This window comes from Balaenoptera physalus (assembly GCF_965194825.1).
Source record: "Balaenoptera physalus genome assembly, chromosome: 14".
Taxonomy (NCBI): Eukaryota; Metazoa; Chordata; class Mammalia; order Artiodactyla; family Balaenopteridae; genus Balaenoptera; species Balaenoptera physalus.
The window spans coordinates 78,566,445-78,588,098 of NC_138893.1; the positions used below are offsets into that span (position 1 = coordinate 78,566,445).

At 56.8% G+C, this 21,654-nt stretch overlaps 1 protein-coding gene across 4 annotated transcripts in view; it reads right to left on the reverse strand.

Moving 5' to 3' along the window:
• The window catches only part of ZMIZ1 (zinc finger MIZ-type containing 1), a 233,638-nt gene that overhangs the window by 154,610 nt on the left and 57,374 nt on the right, over positions 1–21,654 (reverse strand). For all 4 annotated transcript variants that reach the window (XM_082425693.1, XM_082425694.1, XM_082425695.1 and 1 more), the window contains exon 3: positions 11,495–11,590. The gene's annotated coding sequence lies outside the window, so the exon portion shown is untranslated. The remainder of the gene's footprint in view (positions 1–11,494; positions 11,591–21,654) is intronic.

Here is a 21,654-nt window from a genome sequence, read left to right on the forward strand (position 1 = left end):
CTGCCTGGGGCGGGGGCCCTGGGGAGGGTGGAGAGAGCAGGCCGGAGGTTCCCGCCCAGGCTTCAGGCCCTGCCCCAGGGATTTAAGTGGTCTGGGGTGCGCTATCTTTCAAAGCTGCCCTGGATCTCATGTACAGCAAGAGCTGAGAAACCCTGGGCAGCCCCACCCTCACTCTTCAATCGGAGAAATGGTGGCTCAGGCAGGGAGGGGACATGTCCAAGGTCACCCTGAGTGTTGGGGGAGCCTGGGACCTGGAGTCCAGCTCCTCTGACTTCTCCATCGTGGGCTTGGAGCTCTTGGAAATAGCACTGTGGCCCCAGCAGAGCAGCCCACAGGCGCAGACGCGGGTGGGAGAGACGAGGCAGACAGACGCAGGGAAGCCAGAACAGCACGCAGCCAGATGACACGCAGGCCCAGCAATTCCTGACTCACGGCCACCCATCCCGTGACTCCACCCACCGCCAGTGTCCCCACCCTGGCTCACACTCCACAGCCCGCTGCAACCTCCAGAGTCCCCTCCCATTTAGGACCAGAAAGCCACAGAGGGAGGAAGGAGCGGCGGGGCCCCACCCAGAGCTGGGTGGGAAAGCCAGACAACCCGAGCCGGGGTGTGGTGGGGGGGTGGACTCCGGGACACGCAGAGGAAGAGGCATTAGCACTGCCCCTGCTCCTCCCTGCCGTGCCCACACTCCCAGCCTGTGCTGGCCAGTGCCCTGTGGACCACGCGCCCAGGAGGAAAGCTGGCGTTGACACCCACCAGGGGCAACTTTCTTAGCCACGTGACTCCCTTTGCATCGGGGCCCCACACCTGGAAGGGCATGTTAGGTTTTTTTGCTGCCAGGTTCCTCTCCCCAAGGATGCATTACTCCTCTGGCCAAGGACGTCAATGGCTCCCCATTGTCTACGAGGTCAGCTCCAACTCTTCACCCTCATACTCAAGGCCCCAGCCTGACTCTGACCCATAATGTCTGGGCTCCCACCTCGGCACCCTGCCCACATTAATCCTGCTGCCAGGAATGTCCCCGTCCCTGTGGCCTGACTCACTGGGAAGGAAATTCACACCTCCCCCGAGGAGCCGCGGGGGTCAGACACTGTGTTCCCAGACCCTCAAGGACTCCTTACAGCTCCCTATGCCACTGGCTCTGAAAGGGCCATTTGACAGACGTGGAGGCTGAGGCTCAGAGCGGCAACGTGTCCAAGACCACTGGAGGCTGAGTTGTCACCACACAGCGCAGGGGCTTGGGTTGCTTGGACCTATGGTCTTCCCTGTTGCTAACAAGCTTTTAGCTGGCCCACAAGGTCAGGGTGACCCCGAGTCTGTTAGTTAGCTCACCCAATGCCATGGCGACTTGGGTCTGCTCATCTTGGCATCCTGACCCTCCCTTCATCCCCCTTTGGGAACAGGCTGTAACCCCTGATACTGGGCTGGGCTTAGGCTGGGGTACCTGGTCGGGGGAGGTGGGTCAGAGAAGCTGTGCAGCACAGCGGCCAAGAGCACGGGCTCTGCGGTCAGCTGCCCGGTTCAATCCCAGCGTAACCACCCTGGGCAGGTCAATTCACCAGGCTGTGCCTCAGTTTCTTCCTCTGGAAATGGGGACAACAGGAGTAGTGACCTCAGAGATGCTGTCACAGTGAACGTGAATTCCTGTAGATAAAGGATCAGAGCAGCACCTCCACAGAGTGCTACAGAAGTGTTTGCAGCTCTTAGTATCGTTGCCCTGTTCCTCCCTGCACCTTACACTCAACATCACAACCAAAGGAAAACTGAAATCCTCAGAGCACCTACCAGGAGGGAGGAGGAGGGCTGGAGAGTGGCAGGAGAATCTGCCCCTCGGCACTGCACCCTCCCCAGCTTTCGGCCCACAAGCTGCCACCCTGGCCCATCTGCCTGAGCAGGGCAGAGCAGAGAGAGCTGGCATGTTCCACCTCTCAGGTCCTGGGAGGAGGGAGGAGGGAGGGCTCCTGCCCAGGCACAGATGCCCAGCTTGCCCCTGTGTCGTCAGTGGGATGACCCAGAGAGGGGTGATGCCAGCATCACTACCCCCATCGCCCATGGCGACACTGGCAGCCACTCACGTGTCACTCCTTGCTTGGGGGCCATCACAGACACTGTTCCCCACTGGGCTGGATGTAGAGATATCTGAGACGCATTGGGGGTGGGGGGGATCTGGGGCAGTTAACCCCAAACCTGGTTGTCCTTATAGGGTATAGATTCATCCTACCTCCAAACCCTTTATCCCATGGGATGCTCATAGCTGGGCAAAGCTTCTTCCTCTCCCCTTTCTACCGATGGGGCCCAGAGTGGGTGAGAGACTAGCCCACGTGCACCAGCAAGCTGGTGGTGGATCCCAGACAAAAACCCTGCTCTCCAGGCTCCCAGGCCTGGCCCCACTATGAGGTTTCTCTTGCCAGGCCCCTAAAGGTGACTGATCATCTAGGAGAAGATAAGTCACTAGCATGTGTGGGTGAGGGACGGTCAGGGACCCAGAGCTTCCACCAACGGGAGGCCCTGGGAGGGGGTGAAAACAGGTCAGAGGCAGGGCAGCCGCGAGCCTGAGGTCCAGCTTCCTTTCTCAAGAGGGCATGATTCCTGGCAGCAGCTCCCACGGGAAACAGTAGAAGCGCCACCCGCGGGAAACACGGGGTGGGACAAAGGGGGTGCCGGGCAGGGTTTCCTGTTGGGTGGGTGACCTGTGTGCCTGTGGCCCTGGGACCAGGCCAGGGCTGGGTTTCGCCTCATCCCTGGCTCAGGCCCAGGCCACCCTGAGTCCCATCCTCCAGGCCTGCCCTGGCTTCCTGTCTCACTGGCCCCGCCCAGACCAGGAGAGAGCAGGGCCCTGTGGAGGCTTCCTCAGAAGCACCAAACTTTTCTGGGGCAGGAGTGGGCAGCTGCCCTGGCCTCTTCAGTGGCCTTTGGCCTCTGACCTCTAGACCTCCAGCTATTTGTTTTCTAGCAAGAGGCCTTGACAAAAAAGCACTACTGGGTTTTATTCCCAGAACTTCAGGCACAGCTGAGTAGAGGCTGTAGGAATCAGCCCTTCCCTGGGGATCAGATCACTGTCTTCCCCCACTTCGGGCAGAGTCACTTTCAAGGAGCCATGCCGAAGCGACCAGGACAAGGGGAGAAGCTGAACAAGGATGGATCTCAGGCCTCAAAGGCAGAACTTCCCAGGGGTCAAAGACGAGGGACAGTGTGGTACCTCTGCAGAAGCTGTGGCATCCCAGCCGGGCAGGGTAGTCCCCACGCCAGGGACAATGTGATGTCAAACCATGGGAGCAGCACCCAGAGCAAGACACCTTCATCCCCCCACCCCAGTTTTGGATGCCTGGATCCTTAAAAGTGTCAGGTTCTGGGTGGGATGGGAACTCGGTCCAGGGGCTGTGGGACCACCCATGGTCTCCTGGTGAACCCAACCCATTCCGTGTGCCTCAGGAGCTGGGGACTCACCTGTCCACAGGAGAGGATGTGGTGGGAAAGGAGAAGTTAGTGGCCTGGCCCAGTGAGGGGGAAGAGGTTTGAACAAAGGCCCTCAGCCCAGGGCACAGGCTATGGGAGAAGCACCTCAGGTCTCTCTCAAGGTTGCTCGGCAAACCAGCGACTCAGAAAGCAAACAGGCCAGACAGTGCGGAGGGCCCACCATGGACAAAGGCCTCTTGTAGCTCAGTGTTGGGGAGGAGCGCGAACAGGAGGTGGTCTGGGCTGACTGGGGCTGGGCCTTGCCTGAGATCACCCTGGGGACAGGAATGGAGCTGGGATCCAGGTCTCCTGCTTGCTCCGTGGGCAGCCCAAGGGCCTCCCCAGGGGCTGTGCTGGGAAGGTGGGACTGCTCACTTGGGCAGGGGCTGACTTTGGCCTCACCTCGGCTGCCCAATGCAGGACACTGATGACATGTCCACACTAGTCCAATCAAACAGGCCCTGATGGGGCTGTCTGCGGGCCCAGCCTGATGCTCTTCCTGGAAGCAGTGAAACTTGGGAGGGACTAGGTCAAGGAGGCTAAAGCCTCAGGTCTGTGGACCTGAGGAGGGCAGGGTAGAAGACAAGCCAGACTATAGTCTGGTGGGCGGCCAGGGCACCAGTTACCAGGGAGAGTTACTGAGACAGCGATGGGGCAGTAGTGAGCCTCCTGACCCTGGAGGCATGCAAGCTGAGGCTAGAGATACACAGGCTTTAGAACCACCCCTGGCCAGAATCCACATTCAGTCATGGGTGGCAGGATGGCTGGCCTGTGTCACCAGCTCAACCAGTGGCCACTCCACCTCCATCCCTTTTCTGGATTGGAATTTTCCAGCTGTATCAGAATGGCCTTGAGCTCATTAGCCCATGGGACCCTTACAGGTTGAACACCCTCAAATCCTATCACAACAGAGACAAGGTCCGACAATGCTCTGTGTGGCCCTGATGGCAGCTCTCTGTGCCCCTCATCCCGGGCACCTAGTAGAATCGGCCTCAGTCCATCCAGGGAAAGTATGCCTAAGCTTCCCCAGAACCTAGGGCAGCCTGTGGGGTCAGTCACACCCTGATCCCCACCCAATGGCTGCCTCTCCCTGGGCCTCAGCCCACCCTGAGACGTTGCTGATGCCAGCTTGGCAGTGAGCATCTCCAGGGCCAGGAATGTGCTTTGTATTGAGCACAGACCTGGCACAGACTTGGTTGCCAGGAAATGTTTGTCAAAGGAAGGAGAGACAGAAGCAGCAGGGAGGAAGGGAGATAAACAGACACTTGAACCTAGGCGGGCTCTCAAAAGCACTGCCCCCAAGGCCACCCATAGCCCTCCTCCTCCTCCAGGACCTGGGGGACTGTGCCCTCTATAGCTAAGACACAGCGCTCAGGTCAGGTAAACATGGAGGAAGGCTGAGGGAGGCCCTACTCAGGGCATTCCCTTGGGCTCTGCTGCCTGGGTGGGCTCGGAGAAGGCCCTCAGATGTCCAGGCTCAGGGCCTCTGCACTCTGCCCACATCTGCTCTGGAAGCCTGGCTCTGACTCCAGCCTCTCTGGAGGACAGGGACCCTCGCCCCAGCTGCTTGGCCCCCGAGGGACTCAGTGATGTCTCTCAGCTCCCCCGAGGTCCCCTGCCCAATGCTGAGGTTTCCTCCTCCTGGAGTGGCAGTGTGGTGGGACATGGCTGCCTCATGACACGAGCACAGGGTCTTTGCAATGAAAGGTGATCCTGTCCATCCAACAGGAGGAAAATATGTCACAGGTATGGAGGTCCAGAGAGGTTCTGGAAGACCTGGTGTGCGGACAACCCTACCCCCTTGCCTAGCCCAGGTCCCGGCACACAGTAGGTGCTTAATACCTATCTGCTGAATTAACCAATGGCTTGCTGGATGCATGACAATGGGCTGACCTGGGCTCTCCTGCTGAGGGGCCAGGGCTCAGCAACACACTCTAGGGGACATCACAGGGGCTGTTGCATCCACATGTGTCCCTCTTTGGCCTTTTTGAGCTGCTCCTGGACAGAGGATGCCCTCCCTGTTTCAGGGCTGGGCGTGTTCTCTGTAGTCAGCAAGCCCAATATCTTTTCTTGACAGATGGAGGTAGGGGAGGTCCAGGGAGGGTAGGGGGTCAGAAGCAGTGGCCATTCCCCAGGCTAGGCCTCCCCACGCCAAATCCAGAGGCCCGAGAACTCCAGGACCTGGCTCAGGGCTGCCCTCTGACCACTGCCCCTACCAGTGTGGCCCCCTCCCCTGGCTCCCTGTCTCAGCCTCCTGGCTGCAGCTGGCCTGAACTGCTTACTTAGACAAACAGGGAAGGCAGCCACGTGACTGGTTAAGGTTTCCTGGACCAGGGACACACACACACACACACACACTCATACACACACACACAGAGTCACTTGCGGCAGGTCAGGTGATCATGCGGCCCAGCAGGCCGGGACTGGGCCAGCTCAGGTTTCCCTGTGTCTGAAGGACAAGGGACCAGGCCTGCCTTTCTTCACCCAGAAGAATGCCTTCTCCAAACACTTGTTTTCTGCTTCCTGGACGAGTCAGGGACGTGCTGGATGGGAATAGAGCAGGGGGGGGAGGAGGGGAGAGAAGGAGGGGCAGCGCCCAGCCCTCGGCCTTGTCTGGTGTTTTCCTTCCGCCCTCCCCACCCAGAGGGCAGATGCCTGCTGGGAAACTGTGGCCGCCCAGCTGCTGCCGGCAGGGAGAATCCCAAAGCCCAGCGTTGGATGTAGGGCAGGAGGGGAGCCGGGGCTCAGAGGGGAGTCTCCAAGTGAGTTAGTGACAGGTCTGTCGGGGTCTGGTACCCGGAGCAGCAGTTTTGAAGCCAGAGTCCATGGTCTGGCCTGGGGGGCATCCAGGGTGGGAGAAAGGGTGGGGGGAAGGGGGTGTCTAGTCCAACTTGGTGGGAGCAGCTCTGCCTTTACTCTGTCATTTGGGAAAGGTCTGGGGGCCAGGGTCTCGAGGGCTCTTCCAGCTTTGGGGGTCTGTGCCTCAGATGCTCCCTGAGAACAGCAGGCCTGTTCATCTTCACAGCCCCGAGACCAGCCCTCTAAGGGAGAAGGAGGCCACATCTCTTGGCAGGCAGGGCTGACACCTTGCTCCGGGGGCACAGCCACCAGCTCTGTGGGGGTCTGCGGCTGGCTCCCACCCTGCCCTGGCCTCAGGCCTGACCTCCATCACCCCAGTGGCACAGACACCCACTGCAGAGGCACCTCAGGAAGCCCACAGAGAAATAAGGGGTGTGGCCGAGAGTTCTCAAATGAAAGCCAATTCCGACCAGGCCCCCTCGCTAAGCTAAGCCCTTCTTCACATATTATCTTACTGAATCCTCACAACCCTACAAGGTAGGTAATGTTGTCACTCCACTTTACAGATGAGGGATCAGCAACCTGAAGGTCACACCGTGAATAAGGGGCAGATCAGGACCTACACACAGATCCAGCACCCATACTCTTAACCAGTTCCCACCGTACCAGGGCCAGGCCCCCAGCAACGAGCAGGAGAGAAGGAGTGAAGGAGAAATGGAAAGAGAAGGAAGATGGGGGAGGTGACAAGGGGAAAGAGGGCAGGAGGGAGGAGGGGAAGCAGAGAGAGGGCGACAAAGCCAGAAAGAGCAGAGGGAAACAGGAAAGGGAGAAGGAACGGCTGCAAGAGGAAGAAGGGAAGGAAGGAGAGGAGGTGGGAAAGATTCACGGGGAAGGGGCAGGGGACGAAGGGAGCAGGAGCAAAGGAGGAAAGACAGACAGGGGTCAGGGAGGGAGTGGACCTTGGAAAACCAAGAGACAGAGGGAAAGCAAACCTGCCCGCCGGAACATTAAATACCTAACAGGAGATGACAAATCAAATGGGAATTACTGCGGTAAAAACATAATTAGAAACTTGATTGAAGTTAAACAGAATTTACATAACACTGCAAATTAACTTTACACGGAAACTATTCACTGGGAAGGCAATGAAAAGGCATTTCATTAGTAATCTATATTTAAACAATAGGCACAATGGAGCCTTCTGATGAGGAACTTGGTGCCTTCAACCAGAGAGAGTGCCAAAGGCTGCAGGAGAACAGAAAGGAAGTGGGTGGGGTCCAGGATGGGATCCCTGGGCCTGCACACGGTGGGGCGGAGCTGGGTGGACACAGTGGGCCAGATCAGATTCTGGTATAGGCTCTGCCCTTGGCTTGCTGTGTGCTCCTGGGCAAGTGTCTTACATTCTCTGGGCCTCTGTTTCCTCATCTACAAAATGGGGATGTTGAAGAGGTGGTTTATATGAAGGTGCATGCAAGTCTGGATATTCTAGGAGAGTCTGGGAGATGGTAGAAGGCAGCGCTGAGCGTGGGCTTGGGGTTCAGATGGACCCGGTTCAAAGCTCCACCCTGCCACTTATTAGCTGTGGCATCATGCAAGCTTCTTCCTCTCGGGCCCTGGTTTACCCATCTGTTCAATGGAGATAAGTCCACGCCCGCTAGATGCCACCCAGGCAGTGGAAGGATTTAGGGAGAGATTGGGTGGGGGCAGGCTTAAAGGAAAGTGAGTCTAAAGGCACAGGATTACTTGGCCCGTCCGCCTGGCACACTTAATTAGATTACCCACAGCCTCCTGCCACCGGCCTGCCACAGAGCCGTGCATCATCAGAGCGGCTTCCCATGGCTCCCCCAGTCCCCATTCCGGAGTCAGAGGCACACCTCCCTGAGGGAAGATGGGGGTCACCAAGTCCCTGCCTGGCTCCATCCTATACTCAGTACGGAGAAGTCTCCTGGGCCTTTGCCACATCCCAGGCACATCGGGCTGTGTTCGCTGGGGCAGAGGGGCTGGCCTGTGCCCCTGCAGCCTGCTGGCCCGCCACATGCTCTCCCCCCACCTCCCATCCCGCCTCACAGCCCGGTTGAACCGCTGCCCAGCCTCCGGGCAGCAGCTGCTCTCTGCAGCTTTTCCTGACTGAGCCGTGGCCATTCTCTCCACCGAGAGCTGAGTACTGAGTGCGAAACACCACAGGCACACAAAAGGCTGACCCTGCCCTACCCAAACACGCGCGCGTTTGCCCACTAGAGGTAGTGAGTTCCTCTGCTCTAACTGAGCGTGAGCGGGCAGCTCTGACACACTCATAGTCCAGGAAGTTTCGACAGTTTCTTTTAAGATAAAGGATCCAGGTAGTGCTTAGACATTCAATAGGAAGCTGTTGGGTGCCCTTCCCCTGCTGACAGCTCCTGAGCTGCTGCCTTGAGCCCTGTGTTTTCAGACAAGTGCTCTGGGCAAGGGGGAGGTCTCAGGGGCCCAAGAGCCCCAGAGGGACGGTGGGAGGTCAGGAGAGGTAGACAAAGCTTCTTGAAAGAAAGTGCAAAGCGCGCAGACATCAGCTGAGACCAGGGAGTGCCAACCAGGGTGACAAGGAAGGTCCCCAGACATGGGGTCATTTATTATACAGCCCTGCCAGACACCCATGGGCCCTGGCCTCTGTGTGGCCAGGTGTACGGGGGGAGCTGCTCTGGTCCCTCCTCCCTCTCCACCACCCCTCTCCAAATATGGCTCAGTTATTGAGGCCTCTGAGCCTTTGTTATGCTGTTCTCTCTACCTGGAGTGTCCTTTCCCCGATTTGCCAGCAAAATCTTCTGGTTCACGAAGAGCCTGTTCCCTCAGCTCTCCTCCTCCCTCCCTGGCTGCACCTTCTCCATCTCCTTTACTGCCTCCACCCCATCTTCCCTCCCTCTAAGGGCTGGATGCCCTGTGACTCAGACGCAGGCTTCTGAAGCGCTCTCTCTGCACTCACTCCCAAGATGACCTCATCAGCCTTGTGGCTTGCGACACCATCTATACACAACAGCTCCCACATTTATATCTCTAGTCGGGACCCCTCTCTGCCTCTCAGACTCATATATCCAATTGCCTTCTCAACCTTTCCACTTGGATGTCTCAAATGCATCTCAAACCTAACGTGTCTAAAACACAGCTCCTTGGCTGCCTTCAGCCCTCCCTGCCATCATCCCCGGCGGAGAAAAACAGCTACCTCTGCTCTCCCGGTGGCTCCTGTCCCAAACCCAAGAGGCTTCCTGGACTGTCCCCCCTTCCCTCATCCTCCACGTCTAATCCACCCACAAGCCTGTCTGCAAGGTCTTTGAAATACAGTCAAGACTTTGATGCTTTCCACTGCTTTCCCTGCAACCCTAGTCCAAGCCACCACCACCTTCTACCTGGATGCGGACAACAGCTTCTCAGCCATCTCCCTGCTCTCCTCTTGTCCGACTACATGAGCGGGTCCCCCAGGATCTGATTTCCCCTCTTACCTCTCACTTCCCTCCAGCCACATGCCTCCCTGCTACTTCCATGAACGTGCCAAGTGCACCCCGGTTTACTCCCTCCTTGCATTCATGTCTCTGTTCAAATGTCACCTTGTCAGAGGTCTTCCTTGACCATCCTTCGTCAAAGAACACTTTACTCATCCTGTAGTCTCTGTTTCTTTTTTTTTTTTTCTTGGCTGCGCCGCGCGGCTTACAGGATCTTAGTTCCCTAACCAGGGACTGAACCTGGGCCCTCCACAGTGAAAGCACAGAGTCCTAACCATTAGACAGCCAGGGAAGTCCCTGCGGTCTCTGTTTCTTTAGTGCCTAATTTCCCTTCTTAAAATATGGCATCATCTGACACGATATATCACGTTTTAGGCATTCATTGTCCATGTCTCCTCATGAGAATGTAAGCACCACAGGAAAGGGAGTTTTGTCAGTTTTATTCCCTGAGGTGTCTCCAAAACATCAAGTGGTTCCCAACAGGGAGACTTTCTCAATAAACAATTAGGGCATGAATAAATGAACAACGCCACCTCCTCTGGGAAGCACTCCCTGAATGCCTGCCTGCATTACCAGCACGTGGCCCCTCCTCCCTTCCTCATGCAGTCTCAGACACTACAGGGGCCTTGAGCACTGACCTTATGGAATTGAGCCTGGCTCTGAGATCATGTATCAACCTCCATCGCAGAGTGCACCATCTCCAGGGCAGGGGTGGATCTGATTCATCTTCAAAACCCAGCCTTTAGTACAGGGCTGGCCTGGTATAAGAGCCAGTGTGTGTTTGATGTGTGAATTAAGGAGTAAATGGACGGTTGGAAGAATGGGCAGATAAATAGATATAGACAAACGAATAAATGGATGGATGGATGAGTGAATGGAAGGATGGCTGGGTGGGAGGATGATGGATGGATGGATGGATGGGAGGATGGTTGCACAGGAGGGAGGTTGAGTGGGAGGATGTACAAATGAATAGATGAGTGGATGGATGATGGGTGGATGGATGGATGGATGGATGGGTCCCACCATGGGCACACAATAAAGACTGGTGGTTTATTGGGCTCAACAGCCAGACTTCCCTGGCCAGACCAGTGTAGTGTAGTAAAAGCATAGAGGCTGACAGAGCGAATAGGATAAAGCTGAGCTGCTACGGTGTGGCCAGAGCTTGCTGTGTGAACCCCCGCAGGCCCATTAACTTCCCTGTGCCTTGGTCTCCCGGTCTGAAAATGTAGATGATAATTCTTGCCCAGAGCTGCCAGGGAGATCACTCTGGAGTTTCAAATCCTGCCACAAAGGAGACCGCAGCCACAGCTCCAGTGAGACACATCTCCAGCCAGGGCTGCCTTGGAAAATCCTCCCTTCTCAAACCCTGTCTGGCCCTGCAGATCCTGTGGCCTTAGTGCTATACCCCCAAGGGCTAGGACCCTTGGCTATGCCCCCAGAGTTCAAACTGAGCCAGGTTGCAAAGATGGCTTAACGCCAAATAACAAGGAGGCCCAAGTGATTCACAGAATCCTGGAGAATTGGAGTCAATGGAGGACCCATCTTAGAGACGGACAAACTGAAGCCCAGAAGCATTTTGTGCTGGACACACACAAGGCATTACAGAGAAGCCCTGAAGCCCAGGGCGAGACGGGCTGGGCGAAAAGGCTGTCAACCCTTGGCTCTGGCCCTGCCGCATCACGACCGGTTGCCCCGCCTCGCCCCGGCCAGTTTCAGGTGAAGGGGGCAGTGCAGCCCGGGCATCAGGGCGTCAGGGGTCTGGTGTTACCTTTCTAGGTCTGGCAGCTGAGTGATGGACGGCGGCTCTAATCCTCACACCCCTCGCAGCATTGGTCTGATGCCAACGGGCCTCGTCCTCCTTGTCCTGGGTACGCAGGGAGAGAGACAGGACACGTGTGAGTGGCCGGGGCGCAGGCGGCAGTCCACTCCCTCCCACCTCTGTCCCCACCGGCGGGCTAATCTTGGTGGCCTCTTGGGCCACTTAAGCACGCCCCGGGATGCCTGATTTATCGGAGCCGGCTGTCTTCCCCACCCTGCGGTGCTCCACCTGGCAAGCCAACTCCTCCTGGTGGCATTCTTAAAAAAAATGTGCAATCTATGTAAGTTTTGTTTTTTCTGGGGCTCGGGGGCTTTGTGCTGTTGTCTTTTTCTTCCTGGTGAGAAAGGTAGAAAGCCAGGGCCTTCCCTTGCGGCCCCAGGCACGGTGACAGGGAAAAGCTGTCGGGGGTATTTTTAGCCGGGCCTCTAAGCCCTCGGTGTTCTCTCTGCACCATGCCTGGCTTCGGGGAATTATCTCACACGGCCGGCCGGTCGGCAGCCACTTCCAAAGCCACTCTTTGACCCCTGCCTGAATTCTTTCCTCATTATGAATTGTCCACCAGATCTCTGACCAACATTTGGAGTCATTTTATGTGTGTATACCTCCTCGGAAAACCAGCTCACTCCCCGCTCATCCCCTCCTGCCTGTGGGGCTGGACGGTTCGCTTAAAACTGAGGCCCAGAGTCCTGGAGGAGGCCCAGGAACAGAGTTTCAAGTAGAAAAGAGCCCCGGTGTCCCCCGAACTTCAGGCCTTCTCCTATGCCCTTCAGGACTCTTGGTCCGAGCTTAGTCCTGTCCATATGATGACTTAATTAATACTTGCCTCTACTTCAATGCACTTTTTTTTAGCTCTGATGAATCTGGCCTTGTCCAAAGGGAACGTATCTGTGAAATCACTGGTTTGATGTGCTAGTTATATATTTCTAATATACCTTAATAAATATACAACTAATGAAACAAACTTCTATGTTCTTTCGGGTACTAATTCTAGAATCGTGTCATAGGTTACCAGAGTTATGTGGGCCAAGCTCTGGCAAACTCACTATCGTTTATCATCCCTCTCCTTGCACGGAAGGAGAAAGAGGCATGGGGGAGGGGTGGTTGGCCAGAGGAGTCCAAGAATAGGTTAGCAAATAAGGCCAAGGGAGGTAAGGGGGTCAAAAACATGGTATGCTGGAAGCTCTTCCTACTGTCCTTCCCAGCACTGGGCGAGACCATTCCTTTCCCCAAATGTGAATTTTGCTGTGAGAATCTAGGTGGACGGGCACAAGGTATGAGGTATTTGGTCTCAGGATGGGTCTCATATTCCAACAGAGGGCTACAAGCTGTGCAGAGGCCCAGGGTCCAGGCATCCTCTGCTCCTCTTCCCAGCAACTTCTGAGGCCTCTGGTTCACCTCCACCCCCTTCCACCAGGCTCCCCCAGGCTGGTGTTGGTCAGCAGCGGCCAGAAGCTTAATCCCTTCTCCAGTTAAGATGTGGAAGCACACAGCACACCCCTGAGCCCCGCAGCCTGAGCTCTCGCTCCTCGGCTCCCGTGGGCTCTTGGGTGGCCTCTGGCACTCTCTGGGCCTGGGTCTCCCCACATGTGCCTTGAGGGGTAGACCCTGGTGATCCTGGAGGCCCTGCCTCACAGCTCGGGGGCTTCACTGAGCTTCTCCATTTTCTCCAGCTTGGGGACCCCTGGCTGGGCCCCGGTCCCATGCCCCAGCTGCCCGCCCCTCCTGCCCAGAACAGGATGTGGGTGTCAGGAGGTGAAGGAGAGTGTAGGGTCGGGGTGGGGAGTGGCCTCAGGACTCGACTTCCTGCAGCCTGATCGGTTTACCACAGTCAGTTGGGCCCAGGACCGCACAGCTGTGAGTTATAAATGTCCCTGTCAGAGCCTGGGCTGGGAGGCCCTGCTGCGGGTAGAGGCGCCAGGGCCCACGGCGCCCACTCCTCTGGGGGCGTCCCCAGGCGAGGGCCCATCCTCCAGAAGGCCCTCCCCAGGCGTCCAGCCCTCACGACCTCTGGGCTCTCTCGACCCCTCTCTGAGATGCCTGATGCGACAGGGTCTAATACCACCTCCCCCTGCCCACTCTTCACCCCTCCAGGTGCAAATCTTGTGGTTCCAGCTCCCTCAAGAGCTCTCAGAGGGCAGGGGCCATCCCAGGTCTCCACCTACCTGATACTAAACCTGGGGCTTGGAGCAAAGCCAGCCCCCTCGGAGACAGCCTCCAGGGCGACTGTTCCAACTCAGCAGCCTGCTTCCCACGGCCCCAACCGCCCCTTGCGCCAGCCCACCCAGCCTGCCCAGCTTTGGGGGAGGGAGGAGGCAGGGGATAGGGCTCCAGCCTGCAGTGCAGGGGTCCTTGGGCCCTGGGCACAGGACTCTGTGCACTGAACATCCAGGGTCTCCTTCAGGACAGGGTCCCATTCTCCCTGCCTGCCCTCCTTGGGGCTCCCTTGACCTGGAGTGTGGGGTGTAGACCACAGTCTGGGCTGCATACACAGCTGTCCACAGGGCAAGAAGTTAGGTCCCTCCAGCCCCAAGGCCGCATCCATCCTCCTGGGGCGCCACAAGGTGGGCAGCACAGGGTCAGGCCCCAGAAATATAATCAAGGTAACGGGAATGAGCAGGGGACGGTCCAGGTTTGCAGGACCCGAAGCTTATACTATTTTGGAGGTCCTCTTTAGAAATACATATACAATTACAAATACTTTTTTTTTTTTTTTTTTTTTTTTAGCTGCGCCACGCATCTTGCGGGATCTTAGTTCCCCAACCAGGGATTGAACCCGGGCCCTGGCAGTGAAAGTGAGAGTCCTAACCACTGGACGGCCAGGGAATTCCCTACAAATACACACTCAGAATGAGAAAAGAAATAACAAATTCCTAGAGCCTTAGGAAGCCAGGCCCCTTTAAACAATTTACCAGAAATGCTTACACAGAAATGCTCCTGATGGCAATCTGCCACCCCTCCCCAGCTAGAACCCTCCCCAGCTGCCAGCAAAACGTCAACCTTCACCCAGGCGGTGCAGGGGCGGAGCCCGGGGGCTGAAGCTGCATGAGCTTCCCATTAAGTCCACCTCTAAACAATAATAGTGCTGAAACTGATAATAGTAATTCCCAACATTAATGGGCCTTTATCTGGTACTAAGTCCTTTATGTGAGTTAACTCATTTAATCTCAACACAACCTATGAGATAGGTACTATACCTATTTTAACAGATGAGGACACAGATACAGAAAGGTTAAGAAAGCAGCCCAAGGTCACACAGCTAGGATATGAACCCAGATAACCTGGCCTTGGGACTCTTATGAGCCCTCAACCACTCCTCTTTGCTACTGCTCTGGAGGGCCCAGGAGTCTCCCCTCCCTCAGAGGCTCCAACAGCAGCAGTGACCAAAAGGCCGACAGCTAAGCCCCCTTCTGATAAAACCGTTCATTCATTCCACGCCAATGCTTACACCCAGCACCAAGATCTTGGCTGTAAACAGGGGCCTCCTGCTTGCCTCACTCGGCCCAGGGCACACTGGGGTCCTCTCTGTGGGCAGAAGTGGGCACCCAACTTGACCTTCTAGGGCCAGGGGGTGGGGAGTGCCTGAGAAATGGGTCGGCCTGTCCCCAAAGAGACCCCAGCAGGGGTGGGAGGGGCAGGGTCTGTTGGAGATCACACAGCAAGCTGTCCCACCACTTCCTCATTTACAGACAAGAAAAAGGTGGCTTGGAGAGCAGTGACTTTCCGAGGGTCACCCAGCAAGTGGGGACCCCGCGTGAGGTTAGGGGTAGGCTCTGGAGGGGCGGGGCAGGTGGCCTGCAGCCTAGGGTGGCCGAGGCCCGGCGCTGGTGAGACAAGCTGTCCAGGCGGCAGTGGCGGGAGGAGGCCCCCTGCCTTTTGGCCTCCTGAGAGCAGCGCCTTTGTTCTCTCTTTGTTTTCCATCTGCCCGCGCCCCCGTGGCCTTCCAGGCTTCCCCTGATTGTGCACAGGGCGATAAAAGGGCAGATGAGCGGGAGATCTCTGGCGGCAGCGGGTCACCTCGCACAGACACCGTGGCGGCAGGTGGGAGGCCGAGGTGGGGGGGGGGTGGGTGGGCCAGGAATCGGGCTCACCACCAGCTACACCGAGTGCTCCTCTGAGGGGTTCTGCATGTGGCTCTCAGAATCCCTTCAGCAACCCTGGGAGGAAAGCACAGCGATCTCCCAGTCTAGGAGGGGACTGATGCTCCAGAGAGCGGCAGCCAGGACCGGATCCCTGGCCTCGGGGATTTCCAGCGGGCCGTGCTGACCCTGGCCCTGACCTGCCTCCAAGCCCAGATGACACCTGGTCTAGTGGAAGCCGTTCTCCCTTTACGTCTAGAACTGGCTATTTTCAGACTGTCCAGGAAGAGAGAGTGGAGTAGTCAGAGAGAGAGTGGTGAGACTGGGTCTCGCCCACCAACGCCTGGGGAGGCGGGCCGGCCAGGGAGCCCAAGAAGTCACCCACACCTGGTCAGGCGGTATGAGAGGGAGCAGAGTCTGACTTCCTGGCCTCCCTGAAACGAGAGTCCCGTTTAAACTGCCTCTAGGGCAGAGGAGTCCTCTGTGGTGGGCTAATTCCCACTGACCGCAGGGCTGGGGAGAAGGGCATGATGCAGAGGTACTGCCGGCTTGGCCATGAGATGGGGCAGTGGTGGCCTACAGGCCAGAGACTGGCCAACCCTGCCCTCGGGTTCCTGCTGCTGACCCCGGCCTCGCCGCTTGGTCCCTGACCTGTGTGTTCTCAGACCCTCCACGAGTATGTCCCTGACTTCAGTTATTAGAAACTTTAAACCACATCATGTTTCATCTACATCTTTCACATATTGTCCTTTAAATCACTTTGCTTTGAACCAATCACTTTTGTTTTATTTAACCTCATCTAAAGCAATATTGTCTGTGAAATCACAGGTTTGATGTACTAATAATATTTGTTCGTAATTCACATGAAAATAAACACATAATGTTAAGATCTGAGATTCAGACCCTCACACGGGTCCCGGTGGTCTACAGCGTGCAAGGCCTGGGCTGGGAGAGTGAGCCTCGGTAAGCGAGGTCAGGAGGCTGTAGGACGGAGCCCTGGCTGGATGGGGAAGTGGGAGGAGGCAGAGGTTCCCAGAAGGGCATGTGGAGGGTTTGGTTTGGGCCATGGGCTCAGACCAGACTACTTCTTTCTTCCACTTGGGCTGGCCTTTGGTCCAGATATTTTTCCAGCTGCAAACAGAGCCTGCAAATTCCTCCTGACAGTAGCTCTACAGAGAGGGAGCACTGGAGGACGAGCCCAAACACCTGGGTCGGGGGTCCGTCTCTATCACTGTCTGACTTGGGGACGCTGGACCTCTCTGAGCCTCAGTTTCTCCATCTGTACAGAAACAGTGGATGAGCCAGTGGTTCCTCCCAGCTTTATCGGTCAGACTGCAGCCCCCCTGAACCCTGGTGATATGTGGTGATCCATGTGACCCCTGGGCTTCAGACAGACCCTCTAACCACCTATGTGGACCTCCCTGCACCCTTTCCTCCCACACCTGATCAGGGGCCTCAAGTGGCATCTGGGGTGCAAAGGGGAGACAGGGCCAGCCTGTGTGACAGCTATAAAATTAGATAATCAGCTAATCACCAGCAAATTAGCATCCCATCTTTACATAGAACAAATATAGTATTTACGTAAAAGTTGTTAGGAGTTTCTCTCTTTTTAATTAGCAGAAATAAATGCAAAATGAATGGTAATTAGGCAGCTGATGGATTCGGTAGTACAATTATGCTTGCAGCAGTGCCCCGGTCCTTAAATGCTGCGTGCTCCGAGGAATCAGAGGAGCCTATTTATATAGTTTATTTATAAAACAAAGTTAGCAGGAACAGAGGGGCGAGGCCTGGGCACTGCTGGGGGAGGGGTCGTGGCTGCAGGGGCAGAGCCCTGGGAGACGGAGCTTCTGTGCCCAGGGAATGGGGGGGATGGTGCTTAGCACTAGGCTGTGAAAGTGCACCACCATGGCCCCCACATGTCTATTTCAGGCCCCACATGTGTCGCCGGGAGTGGCCTCCCTGGCAGGAAGTAGGCTACAGCAGTGTGGAGGGGCTGGGAGCAGCTGTTCTGCGCACTCCTGTCTCTTTCCCTCCCCAGTCCCCACTTCTCTCTTCTTTGCTGGCCCTATCTCTTCACTAAGCACTCCTCTGTGCTGCACCCTGAGGCATATTCTCTATAACGTTCTCCCTTTCCTCCAGGAACTCAAGGGGAAGCAGGTCTAGGAAATAATGCACCCAAACACAGTGGGTTTAAGTTCCAGATCAGTGGAGCATCCAGTGGGAGGCAGAGGCAGGAGTCTTGAGAGGAGGCAGCCCAGAAGAAGAGACAGGAGTTGGGTTTTGCAGGATGCATAGGAGTTTCCTGAGAAGTTGGGAAGTAGCAAAAGGACCTCCATGTGCAAAAGTGGGGAAATAAAAATAGCATTCTGCAACTGTAGCAAAGAGGGCATCAGGGCCGTGGAGACTGGAGAAATAAGCAGGGGCCTCATTTCGATGAGTCTTGGATGCCAGGCTAAGGGTTTGGACTTAGTCCTAGAAGCTGTGGAAAGGTCTGAATCGAGGAAGTCGGGCAGCCCCTTCCCACTCACAATTCTTTCCTGAGCATCCCCTCCCCCACCCCAGAGCCAGGGGGAGGGCCAGGTCGACAGGCCATTAGAGGCAGCTGGTCCAGCTCAGCAGAGCGAGCATGGAGCAGGAGACTAACCTGATTAGGAGGGACAGGAGGTTTGTCTGCAGGGAGGAAGGGAGGGAGGGTGACAGCTCTGAGGGCCAAGGGAAGGGGGGCACGCTGGGCCACTCTTGGGTCTCCTGAGTGAGGGGCCTGTCTTCCCCTACAACAGAGCCCCTGCCCTGCCCCCAACCCTAACTGCTTGTGGGGAGGGGAGCCAGCACTGCCCGAGAGACCTTGCCCCCCATCTGGGGTTCAAACCCCAGCTCCACCACTGCTTTGCGTTGTGACCTTGAAGAGCCATTCCCAACTCCGGGCCACATCTTTGTCTCTAAAACAAAGGCCTGAACTAGACTCAGGGAGAAGCAGTGGCCAGTTCAGCTCACAGCCCCATCCCGGAGAGTTTTACGGGCATGGGGTTAACTTTTAGGGATGTAGGTGAGGCAGGCACTCCAGTCTGCCCCAGTCCCAGCTGTTGCCTCCTGCCTTACCCCAGCCCAACTCACGGGCTTGTGTGGCTGCTGACCGTCCCTCTCCAGTGACTGCCCATGACTCAGGCCGCCCGGCTCAAAGTTGGGAAGAATAATTCCTGTCCACCCAAGCCCTGGCGTCACTACAAAACTCAAACAAGCCGTGATCCCGGCAGTGATCTGAAGGGCAAAGCCCTGAGCGGTGGTCTGACTTTGACACTGGAGGTTGGGAAGGGTTTCACAAAGGGAATTTTCATGCTCCCCAGTGGGGATAGCTCCCTCACCTCTGAACCGCCCCTTTAAAAAAGCAGCAACCCAGCAGCCCCATCAAGGTCTGGAAACCTGAGCTTTGCCTGAGCTGTTATCTGCTGTCACTCAGGACCATGCTCTGAACTTGTAAGGGAAGACAAAGATCACACCGCACTGCTTCTCTGCTTTGTAAGTTGCGCTCCTGCCTTCGGCCAAAATCAATACAATTCCCCGCTATGACTGTTTCACCAGCACGAGGGGCCGGGCCCCTGGTGATGACATTCCACCCCTGGCGGAGGATGCTGAGGGTCCTGCTTCATCACACAGCCTCAGCCCCACTGCAGCAGCTGTGAAATGTCGGGTGGGCGTGGGGTGGTGATGGGGGGCAGTGTGGGCGGGGAACAAGGGGGCTGCCCGGAGCTGCTCTAAGTGCCTCTCCAAAGACAAGCCCAGTGCTATTCATCAACTGGTTTTCAGGGCTGTGAGAAATCAATGGCATTTGTGCTGCAAACTCATCATTAGGACAGGAAGGACTCTGCAATGGAATTGATTTGTTTAAATATAATATCACAGTTTAACAGAGAAGCGTGGGGGTGGGGAAAGGACCCAGGCAAACAAAACACAGGGACGGCCCAGAGGACCAGAGAGGAACCAGCTTGGAAAAATCTTCCAACACAGCGGCCCAAACCCACGCCACCCGCTGCCTCCCCCAAAACCCCGCGTGGAGGAGGCCAGAGTGGGCACAAGCCATGACCCAGAGGGAGGCGGTTCAGGCCCGGTCTCAGACGTGCCCTTCGTCAGCCTGAGGATGCACCCAGGGGCCTAGCTGGTCACTGCTGCGTTGTTCCTGCAGGTGACTTTGGCTCCATAGAGCGTCCGTTCAACAGAACAAACTTTCATCAGGCACCTACTGTGCTTGAGGCACCTGTGAGGGGCCGTGGGGGAAACAGAGGGTAAATCCTGGGCCCAGCTCCGACGGACAGGGTGCATAAGGCAAGTATGCAGGTGACAACACGAGGCCAGGGAGGGCTGGGCTTCCTGGGATTTTAGGAAATGAGGGAGAGAAGTGCTGCGAGAAAAAGGGCAAAAAGGGCATAAAGGGGACCGTGAGGGGTAGAAGTGGAAGGTGCATTCAAATAACCAGGAGGAGCCCATTTGGAGGAGAGGGTCCTCATCTCGTGGATACGGTACCCGCCAGCCTGAGGATGATGGTGTTGATTAGCAGTCCCCCACCTTTATTGGCACCAGGGACCAGTTTCGTGGAAGACGATTTTTCCAGGGACGAGGGGGTGGGGTGGCTCAGGCGGTAATGCGAGCGATGGGGAGCGATGGGGAACAGCAGATGAAGCTGCTCTAGAAGCTCGCCTGCCGCTCACCTCCTGCTGTGTGGCCCGGTTCCTAACAGGCTGCGGACTGGTATCAGTCCGCAGGGGTTGGGGCCCCCGGTGTTGATGATGACGAAAGCTGGCTCTACTGATCTGAAAATGTTCCAGGGTCCCACAAACGTGTCATTTCAATGAATCTCACCATCTTGTGGAGAAGGAACTATTATTTACCCACATTTCACAAGAGTTAAGTGACTGCCTGAGGTCACACAGCTAGTAAGTGATGGAGCTGGGGTCAGACCCCAGAGACTGTGCACTAACCGCTGTACCTCCTGCCCTCACTGGGGCTTGTCGTCCATGTGAGCTGGGGAGAAGATGGCTTCTGCCCACCGGGAGGCTGGGGCATGAGATGCACTGAGCAGTTCAAGGGGGAGTGTGAGGAACGGTGTCGGGTGGGCAATGCACCGGGCTGATGTCCTAGTCACAGGTCCTGTACCTACAGTCTGGGTGAGGCTGGAGCACTGGGTGCAGACCTGGCCTGGCACTCAGGGTGCCCGGATACCTCACACACCTCCTCTAACCTCTCCCAGAGGGCGGGAGTCCTGGGTAGGGAAAGCAATGGGCTGGGTCCTGGAAAGGCACGTCTGGGGCGAAGAGACCCCCATCCCCACCCCTCCCAGGCCAAGAGAGGCTCAGCCTTCATCTGAGGGTGGGGACGGCTGACTCAGTCCTTGGGGAAGGACCAGCAGCTCTGGGCAGCCTCACTGAGCTCAAGAAGGACCTTAATGTCAGCCTCTGAATTTGCACTTTATTCCTGGTGGCAGTGGGGAGCCAGGGAGGATAGTGGCAGACTGGGAAGGGCTCAGTAACTGAGAGGCAGGAAGAGAGTAAGACCTGAGAGCCAGCAGAGGATGGGGGCGCTGAGGGGGACACAAACTCAGAGATGGCTCGGAGGATCTAATCAACTGTGGGGGGAGGGAGAGGAAGGTGCCAAGGACGACCCGGGCATCTCCCCCAGCCCTCTGGGGGCTTCGACGCCCAGCTTCGCTGAACCAGCGGCTGCCTGAGTCAATACGAATTGACCAGGACCCCAAGGAGCACTGGGCCCCTCCCCCCAGGAAGCCCTGACCTGGGGGAGGGCGCTGCTGGCCAGCAGGCCGCCACCAACTCCGCTCTGTCCCACTGCTGACCTTTCTCCTGTGTCAGCAGTGCTCTCCATCAATGCACCGGAAGGGCCGGTGCAATCTCTCTCAGCTGCCTGGGGCCAGGGCTGGGGGCGGGGGCTCACTCAGTCTTCCCTCTCTTAAGGAAGAGGTTTCTAAAGCCTCTCTAGAAGGCTGGGAGCAGAGGTGCCAAAGCTCTCAGTGCAAATCGGGGAGCC